The 18014-nt window shown below is 37.1% G+C and overlaps 1 long non-coding RNA gene across 1 annotated transcript in view; it reads right to left on the minus strand.

The window, feature by feature from the left end:
* Nucleotides 1-10521, minus strand: part of LOC144251253 (uncharacterized) — a 114333-nt gene extending 103812 nt beyond the window's left edge. The window contains exon 1 of the long non-coding RNA XR_013342654.1: nucleotides 10384-10521. This is a non-coding gene — a long non-coding RNA (uncharacterized LOC144251253). The remainder of the gene's footprint in view (nucleotides 1-10383) is intronic.
* Nucleotides 10522-18014: the final 7493 nt, after the last annotated feature.

An 18014-nucleotide genomic window follows, 5' to 3' on the forward strand; every position in this document is an offset into this window, starting at 1 on the left:
TGCCTATTCTGTTTATTAAATATAGATCCTCACTTTGTATAAGCAATCTTGTATGAGTTTCTGTTATTGGCACCTAAAGAACTTGTCTAAGGCTATGGCACATGAAACGATTGATGACTTAACTGATAATGAATCCAACTATAACCAGACTAGAAAACCAAGGCAGGCCAGAAACTCAGAAGAATACCCAGAAGATAAAAAAACAAGACTTGATTGAAATTAAAATACACACACACACACACACACACACACACACTGCCACAAAATATAGGAGTATTCCAATAGCAATTCAAATACAAAAAGACATGTATTTGAAGCTAGAGGAAGCCTGAAGACCATCAACAGTATGATTATTAAGACTATCCAGGCATACTTCCCCTTCCCATCTCTCATCACAGTACCAAGCCCTGGACAAGGTGGCTAGTAGGAGAGTTAACCTATCTCTCTCCTCAAGGAAAAAGCAATAAGTATGGGCCCTTGATTAAAACCAAACTATCGAAGCCTGGTACCTAACCTAAAGAATAGGTATCTCAACATTCTATAATAAGGAATCCTTAGACGTTCTGAGGAGTTGTGTAGACTTATCAAAAGCAGTGTCCTAGAAAGATTAATACAGCATCAATAAGAAAGAACTAAAGAGAAGGAAGAATACAGCCCAGGAATGTCAGTCTGGAAACAAAAAAAAAGGCATGCAGGTCCTGAAATCCTGATACAGACCCTACAAAAAGATTAAACTGGGTAAAGAAAAAAAAAAATCAATTTGTTGGATGGCTTAGTATTGTAGGAAAGGAAAACAGGGTAAAGATTGCCTTCAATCATTTATTCTGTTAGACAACAATAGTTATGAAAAACTTTATTATAATATTTCTAGCACTAAACATTATTAAATTAATATGAGAATAAAGAAGTCAAAATTAACAGTGAGGTTCTGGACCTCAGAATGTGGGATGAGATGAAAAGAAATCTGAATTTAAAGATAAATGACTCTCGGCTTTAGAAATGCTGAGGTTTTTGTCCCAAGAATTTCATTAATGTTAAAAAGACACTTTTATACCAAGTATATTTATAAACCTTTTTAAATTTATATTATGAAGTTCTTGATAACATGAAGAATAAGATACAGAAGATGTTATAAAACACACGATAAACACGGTAAAACTCATCGCTGAACCTAAGAGACAGAACAATACCACTATCTTCAAGATCCTGGAGTATTCTTCCCCATATCTAACCTTTTGCCCCTCATCCACATAGATTACCACTATCCTGAATGTTTTCTTAACTCTACCTTACTTTATCTTAATTTTTTGCTCAATATTTACATATTAACAATATACTTGTTAATTTATCTTGAAGTTGCCCATCTAAAACAATACCATACTAGATGTATTTTTCAGTGAAGTGATACTATTTCTTCACTAAATGTTAGAGTATTTCTAAGAAAATGTGGACACATGACTGGAGGTCATTCGTGTACAATGGCCTATAACATACTTCAATGTATAAAAATGCCACAATTTGTTCACCCTGTCTCCTACTGATGTTACTTAAGTATTCTCAGGTTTTTGTTGTTACAAATAATACTTCCACACAATATTCCTGAACACATCACCTGGTACACATGTCCAAGAGTCTCTCTCAATAACCAGAAGGAAAATTGTGTGATAGGTTATAGGCATGTTCCATTTTACAAATAATGCCAAGTTGTCATTTTGTTATTTACAAAGACACATAATAGAAATAAGAAGCCAATACCAACAACCACCATGTAAAGCACATGCCCAATTAAATTTATATCACATGCAAGCACACAAATCTACTTGGAAAATAATCATCACCATTTTTAATGTCACTACCCAGTATCATAGTTAAAATTATATAAATATCTCAGGAAACTGGCTCTGCACTCATTTCATTTCTCTCAGTGAAACCATTATTTCAGTGTGCCACAGTCTTAGACGAGGTTCTCTGTGTACCAATAACAGAAACTCATACAAAGTTGCTTATCCAAATGAAAAACACTAAAAAGAAATAAAGGTATCACACAGAACTGATGAATAGGAATTACAAATGCTGCCAAAAATTAAGGCTATTCTAATCTCTCAGGGTCCTCACTGGTAATGGGATTCATTTTTCTTTCCACACCCCAGGCCCTTCTGCTTCTCCATAACTATAGGCTTGTCTTATATAGGTTGTCTCAGGCCCAGTTTTTTACCTATCTTTCCATAAGAAAAGCCTAGTAAACTCTAACTTGTATCTTTGTCATCTAACATTTTTTAAATTATTGAAACACAGCTTAGCCCAATTTAGCACAGAGGTCAACCCAAGATCCTAACAGCTATGTAATGGTAATAATATAAGGGTCCCACTGACAAATCTGCAATGGCTCACCCTTGGCCAGAGATATCACTTCTCAAACAAGAGCCTAACGTTAGCAGACATCTAAAGCAACCAGAAAATTATAGTGAAAAGTGTAATGAAATGCAACTGAGAAACCTAACCATAATTATGCAACTCACTACAGTACTCACTAGTCATTCTGATAGTAGTTTTCAGTTTATCTAAAGCTACATACAACACCCTCCATTTCCAATGCCAAAAGCCATTTCTGACTATTTCTCACATTCTATCTTTTATGCTTTTCCTATTGCTATTCTTATTCAAATTCTCTTTGCAGAACTATCATGCAATTAATCCAACTTCATTCAACCTCTTGATTTATCTGGAGAAGTCCTCTCCTGGTTCTTCTTTTCTGACATCTCAAGTTTTCTTCCCTTGTTCATTTTTCCTGTTTGACCTCTTAGTTTTTAGAAATGATACCAAAAGCACATGCAGCAAAAGAAAGATAAACTAGGTATCAGATTTTCTTAATTTTTCTGTTTTTCCAAGGAAAACTTAAAAATTCACTTTAACAAAGTAAAAAGAATCTCCCAAAGAATGGGACAAAATGTGTCCAAATCATGTATATGGCACTTTTACCTACATATTAAAAAAAAAAACTTAAAATTCAATAAATGGAAAGAAAATTCAAATAAAAACAGGGTAAAGGATTTGAATAGAAAAATATTCAAGAGAATATACAAATGGCCAATAAGCATATAAAAGATGTTCAGCATCATTAATCATCAAGGAAATGCAAATCCTAAACACAACAGGAAGTTAGCAAAATGGTAAAGCTAAAAGCTCCAACTTCCTCCTCCCCACAGAAACAAAGTAACAGTAACTATCAGAATCAACTTTCCCAAAACTAGAGAGCAAAGTTTTACAACAAAGCACATACTGAAGAAAAAGGCAACTCTAAACCTACTTTTTGATATTTTTAAAGGCGCCAGCCCCAAAGCTGATGAAAGAAACAAATCGACATACTCAAGAAGCTCAACGAGCTCCAGGTAAGATAAATTCAGAGATCCACAGAGATGCATGATAACAAACTGTTAATACAAAGAGGCCCTAGGGGGCTGGGGATGTGGCTCAAGCAGTAGCGCTGGCCTGGCATGCATGCGGCCAGGGTTCGATCCTCAGCACCACATACCAACAAAGATGTTGTGTCCGCCAAGAACTAAAAAATAAATATTAAAAATTCTCTCTCTCTCTTTCCTCTCACTCTCTCTTTGGAAAAAAAAAAAAAAAAAGAGGCCCTAGAAAAGCAAGACAGAAGTGACTCATCTTGTACAAAGGATCCTCAATAAGATTAACACCAGCCTCTCATTAGAAACCATGGGGACCAGGAAGCAGTAGCATGATATGATCAAGCACATAAAGAAAAAAAACTTGGCTAATTGTATGTGTCCACTTGGTTGGGCCATGGGATGTCCAAACTCTTGGTCAAATAGTATTCAAGTGTTATCTCAGAATGTTTAGGATTAGATTACATTTGCATTGACAGACCAAGTAAAGCATGGTGGGAATGCTTCATTCAATCAAAGACTCTAATAAAAGGATTGAGAAAGATAGAACTCATTCTGACTACCCCAAATCAGGACATTGGTCTTTTCCTGCCTTCAGATTCAACTGAAATGTTGGATATTCTTGTGTCTTCCAGTTTTCATACTAGAACTTAAGCTATTGTTTCTCCTGATTTTCAGGCCTTCATTCTGGAGCTACAAAACTGCAGATCTTGGTACTTCCCAGCTTCCATAATCTTGTGAACCAATTATTTATAAGACTCCACATCTGAGGGTGCAGCTATGTGGTACAGCATCTCTGTAGCATGCATAGGACCTAGCACCAAAGAAAAATGTGTGTGCTCGTGCATGCGTGGGTGTGGGTGTGCTGTGTGTATGTATGTGCATATGTGTGTATGTGCATGTTCTCCAGCCATGTTTTTCTGAGTCTGTTTCTCTGGATACTCCTAATATAGCTATCAATAAAAAAAAAATACTTAAAAAAAATTCTCTATATCTGGCAAAACTGTCTTCCAAAAAAATTAGGGACAAAGAAAGACCTTTTCAGATAAACAAAACCTTAGAGTCATTAGCATTAGATTTATCCTATAAGTAGAACTAAAGGGAGACCATAAGTCTAAGGGAAAAGGCATTGGAAAGCAACTCTAGGCCTTATAAAGAAATAAATATTCCAGTGAAGGTCAATATATGGGCAAACATAAAGACCACTATTATTGTATATTGGTTTGTAACCTTCTTGTTCTATTCCTATAGATTTTAAAAACAAATACATGGGCTGGGGATGTGGCTCAAGCGGTAGCACGCTCGCCTGGCATGCATGCGGCCTGGGTTCGATCCTCAGCACCACATACCAACAAAGATGTTGTGTCCGCCGAGAACTAAAGAATAAATATTTAAAAAAAAAAAAAAAAACAAATACATAAAAATAGTGATAAATCTGTTACTGGACATAATACATAAAGATGTATTTTGTAATAAGAACAAAATAAAGAGGGGGAGGATGGAGATACACAAGTACAAAGATTTATCTACCTCTACAGTTAGGATGGCATCAATTTGAAATTGGCTGTTGTAAATTTAGGATATTAATAGTCATCTTTATGGTAACCACAAAGAAAATATTTTGCATATATTAAAACTTACACAAAAGGAAATGAAAGGGAATAAAAATGATTCACTACAAAAATTAAGTATGAAAATAGTAATGGGAAAAAACAAGGAACAAAAAAGGCATAACTCAGAGAAAACAAATAACAAAATGGAGCAAGTATGATTTCAAGTATCAATAGCGAAGCCAAGTATGGAGGCATACAACTATAGTGCCAAGTACTTGGGAGGCTAAGATGGGAGGAACACTTTTGCCCCACAAATTGGGGACAAGACTAGGCAACACAGTGAAACCCTGTCTCAAAGTATCTGTAGTTACTTCATAATACATTAACATGCCCCCTTAGAATAATAGACTGAATATCATGAAAAAACAGTAAGAAAAAAAGACTTGAAAAACAATACAAACTAGATCTAACATATATAGAACACGCCATGTTACAGAAAAATATACATTTGTCGCAGGTGCACACAGAACATTTTCCAGAAAGACTATTCTAGAAAAGACTATTTAACCACAAAACAAGTCTCAATATTTTTTTTTAAAAGTCCAAAATCATAGGCATTTCTTATAACTAAAAAGAAATAAAGCACAAACAGGTAAAAATTAAATACTAGTCTTAGATAACCAATGAGTCAAAAAAATAGAAAACAACAAAACTTATCAGATGCAGTAAAAGCATTGTTCAGAAGAATTTTATTGGTTTTTTAAAATAAATGACAGCGGAATGCATAACAATTCTTATTACACATATATAGCACAATTTTTCATATCTCTGGTTGCATATAAAGTGGGTTGACACCAATTCGTGTCTTCATACATGAACTTTGGATAATGATGTCTAGCACATTCCATCATCCTTGCTAATCCCCTGCCCCTCCCTTTCCCTCCCACCCCCCTGCCCTAGCTGGAATTCCTCTTCCTCCCAGCTCCCTCCCTACCCCACTAAGAATCAGCCTCCTTGTATCAGAGAAAACATTGGGCATTTGTTTGGGAATTCGCTAACTTCATTTAGGATTATCTTCTCCAACGCAATCCATTTACCTGCAAATACCATGATTTTATTCTCCTTTACTGCTGAGTAAAATTCCATTGTGCATATATGCCACATTTCTTTTTTAAGCATTCATCTACTGAAAGGCATCCAGGCAGAAGAATTTTTTATAGGTGTAAATGACTACATTATAAATAAAATTTCAAATCAATTAACTAGCTTCCCCTTCACTACAGAATAAAATTCCACCTCTCTACAGCCTGATCTTCAAAGTCTCCCATGAAATGGATTCAACTCACATACCTAATGTCAACTCTTAAGTTATCCTTGAGCCCTATAAGTCAATCTCTCAATTCTTTTAGAATGTCATGTCTTTCACACCTGGACAGTTTTTCTTAAGACTTTACCCACTTAACAAAATTCGTCATTCACCCTCCAGGACCTATAGGCTCTTGTTATTTTTCAAACTAATTTTCCTCAAATATAAGATGCCAATAAATTTGAAGATATTTGCCAATTTTTAAGGTGTTATGTGGAAAAGAAAACAGCATATAATAAATTTATTCCTCTAAATTCCCTCAGTACAGCATTTATATTTCTTATTTAACTTCTTAGGCTTCTTTGTATTATGACTCAATACTGTCAATCTCTATTAGATCACAGACTCTTGAGGAAAAAAATTCTGTCTTACTTATCTATAATACTGTAGAAATCTCACTATGGAGTTTCAGTAAGACAACCTGGACTTGAATGTGTTTAAAAAAAAGAAAATAACACTATAACACTTATCTCACATGTATTATCAGAATAAGTTAGTGAATATACATTAAAATCAATTTGTAAAGTGGATCTTATTCAAATGCAGGATTTGGGTATTTTAAAAGATATTTACTAAACTTAAATGTCACACTGCAAATCTGTCACTCTTCAATATCAAAAGCTACATGAGGGAATACAGGAAATTTTTTTTCAAGTTCCTATAAAATTACTACATCTCATCATACTTCAATGACATAATAGTTACCAGGATTCAGGAGAGCAAAGAACCCTTCCAACACTCTAGATAATCACTAGATCATGATTAGCAATTCCTATTATTGATTCCAGAGAGCAGGTCTATGACTCACTCCCATTTCTAGTCCCATAAGGAAGGATTTTTCAAAGAGTATCAAAATATCCAAGGAGGGAAGTGCAATCTGAAAACAAAATAGCACTCTCCCACTTTTTATTTGTATTATTTAAATACACTGAATGTTCAAGTTAACATAAAAGGGCATATCAAAGTGGGACACCAGCTGAGGAGCATGGCACTGGGAAACACTTCAATAAAAAAGAATAACTAAAGACATAAAATGAAGAAAACTTTGAGTGTTCATGTCCATCACATCTCTACTACCTAAACTACTAGAATAAACTCTTCATAGTTCTCACCTGCAGTACAGCATACTCCTCAACTTATCTTCCATACCATGGCTACGTTCAACTAGAACAAATCAACACATTCCTACCTTTTCAAGTAGTTTCCTGTGGACTTAAGAATAAAACTAACCTGGTCTCTGCCTGGCTTTCCAAAATTGTTTTATGGTCTTGGATGCCTCAAACTCAATGCTCCAGCAACAACTATTCAATCCAAGTTTTATACATATGCTTTAAACTCTTTGAGGCTTTGTGTCCTTGTTCATACCTTCTCCCAGCAATGTCCCTTCTTTACCAGGTCTGATCAATCTCTCAAAACTTGGCTCAACTTTTCTGACGTGCTAAAAGTGTTCCACAAATGACAAAAACTGGGCCAACTGCAGCTCCCTTGAGTTCCTACAAAACATGTGCCTATCTCTAACTGAAATGCTAATCTTAATACTTTTTAAGGTATTACATTGCTTAAAACTTTTAGTTGTCCCTGCTCCCAAAATCTTTTTAGGAGCTAGTGCTCCAAAGACACATGGGCATATTGATGAATATTACACACTAGCAATGTAGTTGTTGAGCTGGTCAACTAAACTCATTTCGGATCCATTCCCCAGAATTACCCTGCTGCTCTGTATAATATACAAATGTATTTCCCAAGCAATCTTGGGATCTGGCAAAGATTTGTCCAGAAGGATCTGACCAGTGGAGAAGCACTGATGGGTAACTGAAAATTTGACGAGAAGTCAAATTTTCTCCCTTTCTCTCTACTTCCTGTAACATCCCTGACAGAAGCTATGTCCTCTATAACTCCAGTTCCCCTCTGATGGCCCAGCTCCCGTCATGCAACCATTAAGTTCTGGTTTCCCCACACAGTCTGGTTTTTATAGAATAGAAACACCACCTATTCTCATCTTCCCTCTCGGTTTGAGAAACTGGAGGCTTTCTTCTGTAGTTATTTTCTAGGTTATATCACAGTTCTCCATTTGGCTCCTGAGCAATTCCATTATCTACAGAACTAGTTCTGGTTAACTTTACTAGATGTTGAAGGACCTACTGTGGTCACTATTTCCTACATGAGTCTTGACTGGTTTCATATGCCATTTTAAAAAGAATATATCAAAAATGTAACACTTCAAAATAAAAAGTACAGCATAAAAAGTTTCAACTGAAGAAAGCTTATTACACAAAAACATTATTCAGAATACAGACACAGAGGGAGAGAACATCATGCATTAAATTCTTAAGAGTAAAAATAAAGAATCTAACATTTTATTCATACCGAAGTAATCCTTATTGGGATGAAGTCTAGTCAATTGCAATATTTGCCTGAATTAAGTCAATCACTTATAATAAAAATGTCACTTTTTTGAAACTTATTTAGTAGAGGGGGAAATTGGAAGGATTATGGAATTTGGAGTCACTGCAGGCCAAGACATCTGTTTGGAGGGGAAAAAATGTTAAAGACCTCCTGTCAGTGACTTATCATTCAAATACACAAAACTCAGTCTTTTTTTTTTTTTAAAGACAAATCCAACTAATCAGTTAAAAAGATCTATGTTTATCCAAACATATTTCATATTTTAAGATTATAAAGTAGTAAAGTTGAAAGGAATCACCTTGAACATAAGGAATAAATGCACAATTTGTAAAGAAATGTTAACAGCTACTTATTATAGGACTTCTCAACTCTTCCCTTTTGTGTATTCATTATCTGAAATTCCTTTAGAAGAGCAAAACTGATAAAATTTTACTTACTGCCCAGACAAATTTCAGGAAATGAAACACATCTAGAGGAAAGAACACTATTCTTTGTTTTTATTTTATAATATTTCTTAATCTCTGAACATATATTATTGATCTCTACAAATATATATGTATGTATATGTACATATATGTGTGTGTGTATATATATATATATATATATTTCCCAGTGATCTCCAAACTAAAGCAAAAAAATCAATTTAAGATTACAGACTTTGGAAGAATAAGAGATATAAAGAAAGATGGGCCCGACATTAATAACAAGTAAGCCTAAAATTCTAGAAACTTACATAAACCATTTTACTCAAAACCCTAAGAGACAATTTCACAATGAGAAAATAAACCCCAAAAAAGATTACAAAATCTTTCCAAGCTACCTAATCAGAAAACATTAAACTCACAATTTAGTTCAGTAGTATCTGGATCTACATTTTTTTTAAGAATTTCTTTTTTAGTTGTAAATGGACACAGTACCTATATTTTGTTTATTTTTTATGTGGTGCTCAGGATTAAACTCAGTGCCTCACACATGCTGGGTGAGTACTCTACCACAAATCTAGATGACATGAATTATTTTGCTAGAAAATCTGAATTACTGAAATTGATCCAAGGAATGAAAATTACAATAACTAAAGAAAAAGCTAAGAAACTGCTTTAGTCAAATAGGCTAATAATTTCAATTCATATTCTTTAAATTGTTTCAGAGCACAGCAAAAAGAAAGTTTCCCTGTTCTTTGATGAAACTAGTATAATACTAACTCTAAACCTGACAGAACACATAGGTAAAATGCATGCCTATTATACTTACAAATATGGCTACAATCATCCACAAGAAAGTAATAACAAATAAAAATCCTTATTAGAAAACATATTACAAACATGGTTTACTACAGAACATAAGAATTTGAAACTAGAAAACTATTAATTTGCCATGTGTGGGGGGTGGGGGTGGGGGGGGTGGGGGGGTGGGGGGGGTGGGGGGGTGGGGGGGGTGGGGGGTGGGGGGGGACGGGGGGACGGGAGGGCGGGAGGGAGGCGCACAGACGGGGGGGGGGGGGGGGGGACGCGGCAGGCGGCGGCGCGAGGGGAGGCAGGACGAGTCCTGAGAAGCCGGGGCGGGAGCGACTGCACGTGAGGGGCTGCACAGGAGAAAGCCGAGGGCTTGGGCTTTTTTTACGATTATCATCATCATCATTATTTTGTTTTACCTGTGGCGCAGATGGGTTCCCCAGTTCCTATTCCCTGAATCCTCCTCCTCTCCTCCTCTTTCTCTCGGTCTCTTTCTCTCTCTCTCTCCCTTAGTCTGCCGGGAGCTCGCGGAACCTGCCGGGCCGGCCGACCTGAAAGAGAACAGAGCGGGAGGGGGTGGCGGCGGTGACCAGCGGCCACGTGACCACGCTCGCGCCGTCACGGCGGCCGTCTCCTGTAGCGCACCCTCCCCGCGCTCCACCTCTAATAACCCCGCGGCCCGCGCGCCCGGAACGCTCCTGCGCAGGCGCCTGCGCGGGCACCGGACGCGCTCGCTCTCGGGGCCAGGTGTCAGGGGCCCAAGAGGCCGGAGTAGGTGGGGAGTGAGCCTGAGGCCGGCCCTCCTCCCATCGGCCGGCTGCTAGGGCACATGCGCGCGGCGCTTCCGCGCCCGCCTTCCAGCTGCTGGAGGTTGAGTCCGCAACTGTGTCTTCTTTCCAAGTTTGCACCCACCAGAACCTTCATAGGTTGGGACTGAGGAGGAGAGAAGTCAGCCCGTGGGACCCCTAAGACTTGGCGCTCCTGCCGAAAAATTTACATCTTCTTGTCCCGTGTAAAGGACCTTCCCATTTGACGTTTTTCTGTAGCTGAGTAGTCCTCTGACCCAGGTCGTCTGTCATTCTGAAATTTATCCAAAGCTGCCGGACTCACTAGCACTCTGTGGAAACCTACTTTGTTATAAAACCCATAGAAGTATAAATGTCATAAAAGTTATTTTTTACAAGCCCACAGTGCTAAATTCAGGTTTTATCTTTTCCTTACAACCTAGAACTGAATCTTCAGCCCAGTACTCTCTCCCTGAAGGAATGATGACAGGTCACCTGAAAACAATCAATGTCTAAACCCTTGCCTTGTTGCCCTCGACCTTTGGTTAATCATGATTTAAAATTCCCTTCAGCTGGAGCACGTGGGACCCTGGTGTTTATTTCCCCAATATGAAAAGCCTTTGAGTGGTAATGCTAATTAGAGTGGTAAATGCTTCACCTAGTAAAAAAGATTTATGATCTTTTATTAGGCTATCTTTACAAAGAGCTCCAAAGGAAATTGATTCTGTTGGTTCCCGAAAAAGGAAACTAAGGCAGAGAGAGTTCAGATTTCCAAAAGTTAGCTACCTTGAGAGGAAGATGCCTGTGTGGGAGACCTTCCTTCATACACAAAGGCTCCACTTCACATAGGGATTTCCTCTTTTTCTGTCACCTTTCTTTCCGTTACAAAAACTAAGCAGGTTAAGTTAGAGCCTCTGGCTGGATTTAATCAGAGCTAATAAATAAAATGTATAAACTTCCTAATTGGATGTTCTGGCTAGACTAGTCATTGTTATCATTAGACTGGTGGATACTAACCTGATGATGTTCAAGAAAAGAGACTAGCAACAAAACCCTAGGAAATGTTGGGATGAATGCTTAGGAAAAAACAGGCACAGACAGCCCCAATTTATTTTTTTGATGGTGCAAAATCTACTTGCATTCTGTAGAAACTAGTTTGAATTTCAGTCTTCACCAGACTAATGATAAGTGATATGATTATCTTGGTACTGGGCAGCAACAGCCAGCTGTAGTTCTGTCAACCATATGATCATGAAGGTAAACAACCAATGTTCTATAGTGTACCTAGTGGACTTTCTTCTCTGGCCTCCAAAACTTTTCTCACCCCAGATCCTCATCACCTCTTTCCTGAACTACTAAGGATTGAGCCGGTTCTAGGTCACAAGGAAAAGTCAGTCACTCAAGCACCCAGGTTACCTTATCAGTTTATTAGGCAAAAAGTGAGATGTGGGGAACCAGCCCAGTCATCCCCCATTACCTCTATCCTGGTGCTTCTCAGACTGGGAAGCCCAGTTAGACCTCATAGAGTGCAACTACAGTGACCCTTTGACCACAACAATAGCTCTAGACACCTATCTTCTCTCTGGCTTCCTACTTCTTATTCCCCAAGAAACAAACTGAAGGGTCTATTAGATCCCAGTTGATACAGAGCACCCCATGAGGCAGAGGGTGGCCAGCAATCTAATCTTGGAAAAAGACACTAAAGCAATACAGCTGATAATTAGTAACCCTATAAAATATAAATATTGTATAAAATTCATCTCAAGTTATGCTACTTATAATACAGTTCAGGTACTTAAGGTAGAAGAATTAAATTTGAAGCAACATCAGCATTCTTAAAAAAATGAAAATTGTTGCACTTGTTTTTACAGCTACTTGTGTGCTCATTGATTCTCGGCTTCAACATCTAAGTGTATTCTTTGTCTTGGGGCATGGCACAAAGTGAAACACAAAAAAATGAAATGTTCTCTAGGAAAGGTGAAAGCTGAGAGGACAGCCCTTGACAAGACTGGCTTTCCTCTAGAACTCTACCTAAGTGAACACAGCCTGCCTCACCCAGGCTAGGCCACCATCCATATCCCTTCTCCCAGCTCTTTTCTCCCCTATGCCACTGGATTTGCTCAGACAATTTAGCCATCTTCAGATCCTGGAATTACCACAGTTGCCTGGACTAACATAATAATCAGATGTACATCCTGCAGTATGGCATTGCCAGTGTGAACCGAGAGGGTTGTGGTAAGAACGGGTTATGTGTGGGACTGGAATCAAGGATCATCTCCTTTGCTATCCGTTATGGCACCCATGGAAGTAACCCACTCAGATCTCCCAGAGTCATCCATTAAAATGCAGCTAATCCCAGGTAGAGAGAACAAACTAAAGCCTTTCACCATTAAGAAAATAAGATTGTTTAAAACTTATTTTAACTATAAATTTGATTAAGATTATAATAAAGATTGTGATTATGATAATAAAATTACTACATTTTTAGGGTATTTCCTATTCTGTGTTCTTGTAGAAGATGCTTTTGGAAACTTTTTTTCCAGTTTGTAATAAAAACTATTAACCATCATCCTTAATTACCTCTTCTTTCTCCCTACTCCTAATCTTCCATGAAGGACTTGAAACAAACCAGGCCAATCAACTTCTCTTTCTGAAAAAGTTGAGAAATGGGATTAAAAGGCAACTAGTCAATCTTTGTATGTTGTTGGAACTGTAAAACCCAAGAGAGTAGACCACATTATCATCAAGGTCTAACCAAGAGAAACCATTTATTTATTATTACAGGGAATTTAATACAGGGAATGAGTTACACAGGTGATGGACCCAAAGAAGCAATGGGGGTTTTTAGAGATTAATAACAGCAGGAGGGAACCATATCACCCCTTTGCTGACAAGATACAAGAAGATACCACGTTACTGGTGGTCCTGGAATGGGGTCGTCCAAGGCAATAAATACAGAGTCTGGTTTTATGCAGAGAAAACTATTTAAGGTAGTTTTCCTCAGAAGCTAACTTTTAGCACAGCAAGCACTTGTAAGGTTTACCCACCCTTCACCACCAATCTTAAGGAATAGAAGAAAGTCAGTTTTCTAAATAAGAGTCACAGTTATCTGGCAAATGGAGAAGAGGTGTTTGGCAGGAAAAACAATACATGTTTGCTATGTTCCTTCTGCTAGATACCCAGAGCATGTATATACCTTTCTTCTAATATATAATTTCAAAACAATCTCACCTAATATAAAGTAACTATTTACTAATCCTGTAATTAAAGAATGACTATTAATAATACTCAATAATTCCAACATTAATCAGTAGGTTTTTGGCTTTAAAGTCATTTTAACTCTCATACTAGTCATGGAAAATAAAATGATATTATTTAGAAAGTCTACCAAAAATTACACTAAAACCAGAAATTGATTTGTATGTAGTGTCTCCATACCTATGTGTGATAGACTGCTGGCTTCTCCTCCCTTCCCAATCTATTTTTCTCTTCTTCCATTGGAATTGAGTTTTAGCTGGGCACATGGCCATCCGTCCGGAGGCTACATTTTCCATTTCCCCTCATGGCTGGGTGTGGCCACGCAACTCCATTTTCATCCATGGAGCATAAGAGAAAGCAACGTGTACCTTTTCAGCATTGCTTGCTTAGAAGAAAATTGCTCACCCTATGCTACCTCTCCTTCTCCATTCCTGCCCCCTGAAATAGACATGGTGGTGACTCAGCTCCCAATGTGCACAGCCTGACAGAGCAACCAGATGGAAAGAAACTGGATTTCTGGATTGCTCTGTGGAAAACTGCCTACCGGAACTAGACTGCTCCATTACACCTTTAATTAGAGAGGAATAACTTATGCCTTATTTAAGCCACTAAAATTTTAAACTTTCCCCTACTTAACACAATATATGAGGCATTGTATTCTGTTAACTAATATGTGGAAATATCATGAGAAACTAGATCAGTTTTTGAAACATAAATCCATTTGTCCTTAAAAGAAATGATGTCAACATTTTAGATACCTGAGGAATGCCAAATGCCTTGATACTACCAGCTCCTTTTTTCATGCCATCATGCTTTTAATTATCACCAGGGAAACATGCTCAGTTGCTCTTGAAGACATTAAAAGGCAGGATAAATGCACAGACTCAGTAGTAGAATTGCCCAAGTTCAATCCTCGCTGTTTTTATTTGCTTATGATAAAATCTGAACTAAGGCACTTACATTATTATCCTTTGTGGTTTCAGATTTGTCTGTGAGATGGGGGTAATAATAGTCCCTAAGGTGTTAGGTTGTTGTAAGCATTATATGAGATAGTCTCCTATAACACATTTAACATATGGTAACCATTCAATTAAAAAATAGATATTATTATCATCTTGGAGTCTTGATCAGAAAAGAAAATCTGCATGGAGAGCAAATTATTCTTCATATAACAATAATGATTGAAAAATCAATGTTTAGACACTTGAAATAGCAAATTCTGGACTTGACTTTGAACATCAAAAAAACAAAGATATTTTTGCTGTATTGCCCAAACATTTATTATGATATACCCACTAATATGCCTAAATGGTATTAAAAGGAATGTCTTCACTTATGTTCCAAAAGTACCATATCTCAAAGCTTTACCCTAGAAGGAGAAAGAACTCTTAGGAGGGACATTATCAGCATTGGTTTTCAACAGTTTTATGGAAGGACACAGGACTCATGATCACAATTAAGTATGTAAAATCATTTCCTTGAAATTTTTATTCTCTATGATTGCAATTATTTCCTACTGAATTATATTTTCCTTCATCAGCTGTATAGATGGTTCCTTAATAAACAATTTCAATGTTGATTTTATAGTGTCTTTATACCATATGAGACCCCTAAGTCTTTTTCAGGTACAGGATTAAAATATGCTAAGAAAAGCATATGTAAGCAATGTGGATTATATCATTTAGTTCATATCTCTATTAAAGTGTTCATCTCATTGTGTTTTGAGCAGCTACTTTAATGTCTAACATCCCATAGACCATGAGCTCCTCAAGGGCAAGCAATGTGTCTTATTTACCTCTGAATACTTAGTGTTTTAAGAAGTGCTTTGCACTGGTAGGTAGTCAACAAATGTTTGGAATAAATAAAATAAGTATCACTGTGTGGAAATCATCAACTCAATTGTTGAACAGTGTGTGATTTATCTATTGCAATGTAACAAATCACCACACATTTACCTGCTTAAAACAACAACATACAATTATAATTCACAGTTTCTGCAGGTCAAAAGTCTGCATGAGGCTTAACAAGGTTCGTTGCCTGGGATCTCTCCTCGTGTTTGCAATCAAGCTGTCATCTGAGGTTAGAGCCTAGCTCAGGTCTTGATTGGGGAATGATTTGTTTCCAGGCTCACATGGTTGAGAACAGAAGTTTTTCTAGTTACAGAACTGAGGGCCTCAGTTTCTTACAGTCTATTGGCTGGAAGCTGCCCACAGTTTCTTACCACCTGAGCCTCACCACACAGAAGCTTGCTTCATCAAAGCAGAAGAGAGATTTGTAGAAAGACAGACAATATATATTACATAATGTAATTATGGAAGTGACATCCCAATCACCATTACAAGACAGAAGTAAGTCACTGGTCCCTTCCACCTTAAAAGGAGATTATTACATAGGGCATATGTACCAAGAGGCAGGGATAAATGGGGGCTGTCTTAGAGCCTTTCTGCCACAGATATGAGTATTTATAAATAAGATATGAATGCATAGTCCACTAGGATGAAGAAACTTGATTAGATTCACATGCTGATTCAAGAGAATAACTAGATGCTTATTCAAATGTGTAATGCTTCAAAACATAAGAAGAAGAGGGCATCAATAGAGTCCTTTCAATTTGAGTGGATGTTACAACTCGTTAACAGAAATAGTTGAACCCCCCAAACCACCAGCCAGTTTTGTTAAGCTGAATGTCCATCTAGAAATCCTTTTAAGAGGTGACTGAAATATGAACATCAAAGGTATGTAACATCTGTCTGAAACCCTGGAAAATTTAAAGCAAAAATGTCTCAATTGGTCCTTGGCATGTTCTGGTTGATTCCATCCATTGGAATACTCAGCCAAAAACACTAAGCATGCACAAAAGAAGACAAATGCATAAAAACTAACAATGGGAAAGATATTAATTAGCTATTGTTGCAACAATGCTGCATAACAAAAAACCCATATCCCAATGACTTGCAAAAACAAACATTTATTTTTCTCATTCAGAAATTATAGGTTGGCTGTAGTTCATATGGTCTTGCTTAGGCCTGGCTGGGCCAAATTAAGCTAGGCTGGACTCCAGACTTTGGGTTGGGTTCAGTTTTGTTCCACATGTATTCTTTATTTTGGGACCAGCAGCTGCACATGGCACATTTGTGATCTGCTCATAGCAGATGACAGAAGTACAGATGACCAAGTAGAAACATTTGGTCTCCTAAGGCTTTGGCTAAAAATTGGCACTCTGTCACTTTTGCCCACATTCTGTTGGCTTAAGCAAGTCACTCCACCAATATCAATATGATGTGGAAATATATTCTGCTGAATTTAGTGGGAGGCAATGAGAAGTCCCATGATAGAGGGCATTGTTAATAATTCCAATATATGAAGGGACTGCCGAAAGGGAATAATAAGCAAAGATAGCAAGCAGAGATAATCAACCATAGACGCTGGTCAAGATGCTGATCAAGGAACTCCTTGATTGCTGCTTTAAAAGAATAAGCTACAACACCATGAAACTCAAAACGCAGGCCATGCATTGGTGCAGCATTGTGCTACTTTGATATGCAATCTTCTATAAAATATAAAATCTACTTTATAGTAATATAATAAAGGTAAAGATTTTACAAGCACAGGGGCCTTAAAAATTATGGTTCCCACAGCAAATATAACATAGGCTTTTGCACCCATGTACTATAAAGACAGAAGAAGTCCTAACTATAAACAGTAATGGGAAATCATGCATATTCAGAGATGAAGGTGGCGAAAGAGTTATGAGCTCAGTTAGAAAAATTACTTGGGGAATTTTATCTTATGGACAAAGCCTCAAGTAATATACAGCATAATATAGTGAATGTTTTAATAGGTGCCTGGGTAAAGTAATTTTCTTCTATTTAAAAAGGCTGCAATGTTGTAATCCAAATAAAAAGAAACACATTTATTTATTTCCTTAGATTTATTATGGACAATACTGATATTTTATTCTCGTGTTTTTGTTTTAGATTTCAATAGTTTTCTTTAATTTATGACTC

The sequence above is a fragment of the Urocitellus parryii genome (assembly GCF_045843805.1).
Source record: "Urocitellus parryii isolate mUroPar1 chromosome 10 unlocalized genomic scaffold, mUroPar1.hap1 SUPER_10_unloc_3, whole genome shotgun sequence".
NCBI lineage: Eukaryota > Metazoa > Chordata > Mammalia > Rodentia > Sciuridae > Urocitellus > Urocitellus parryii.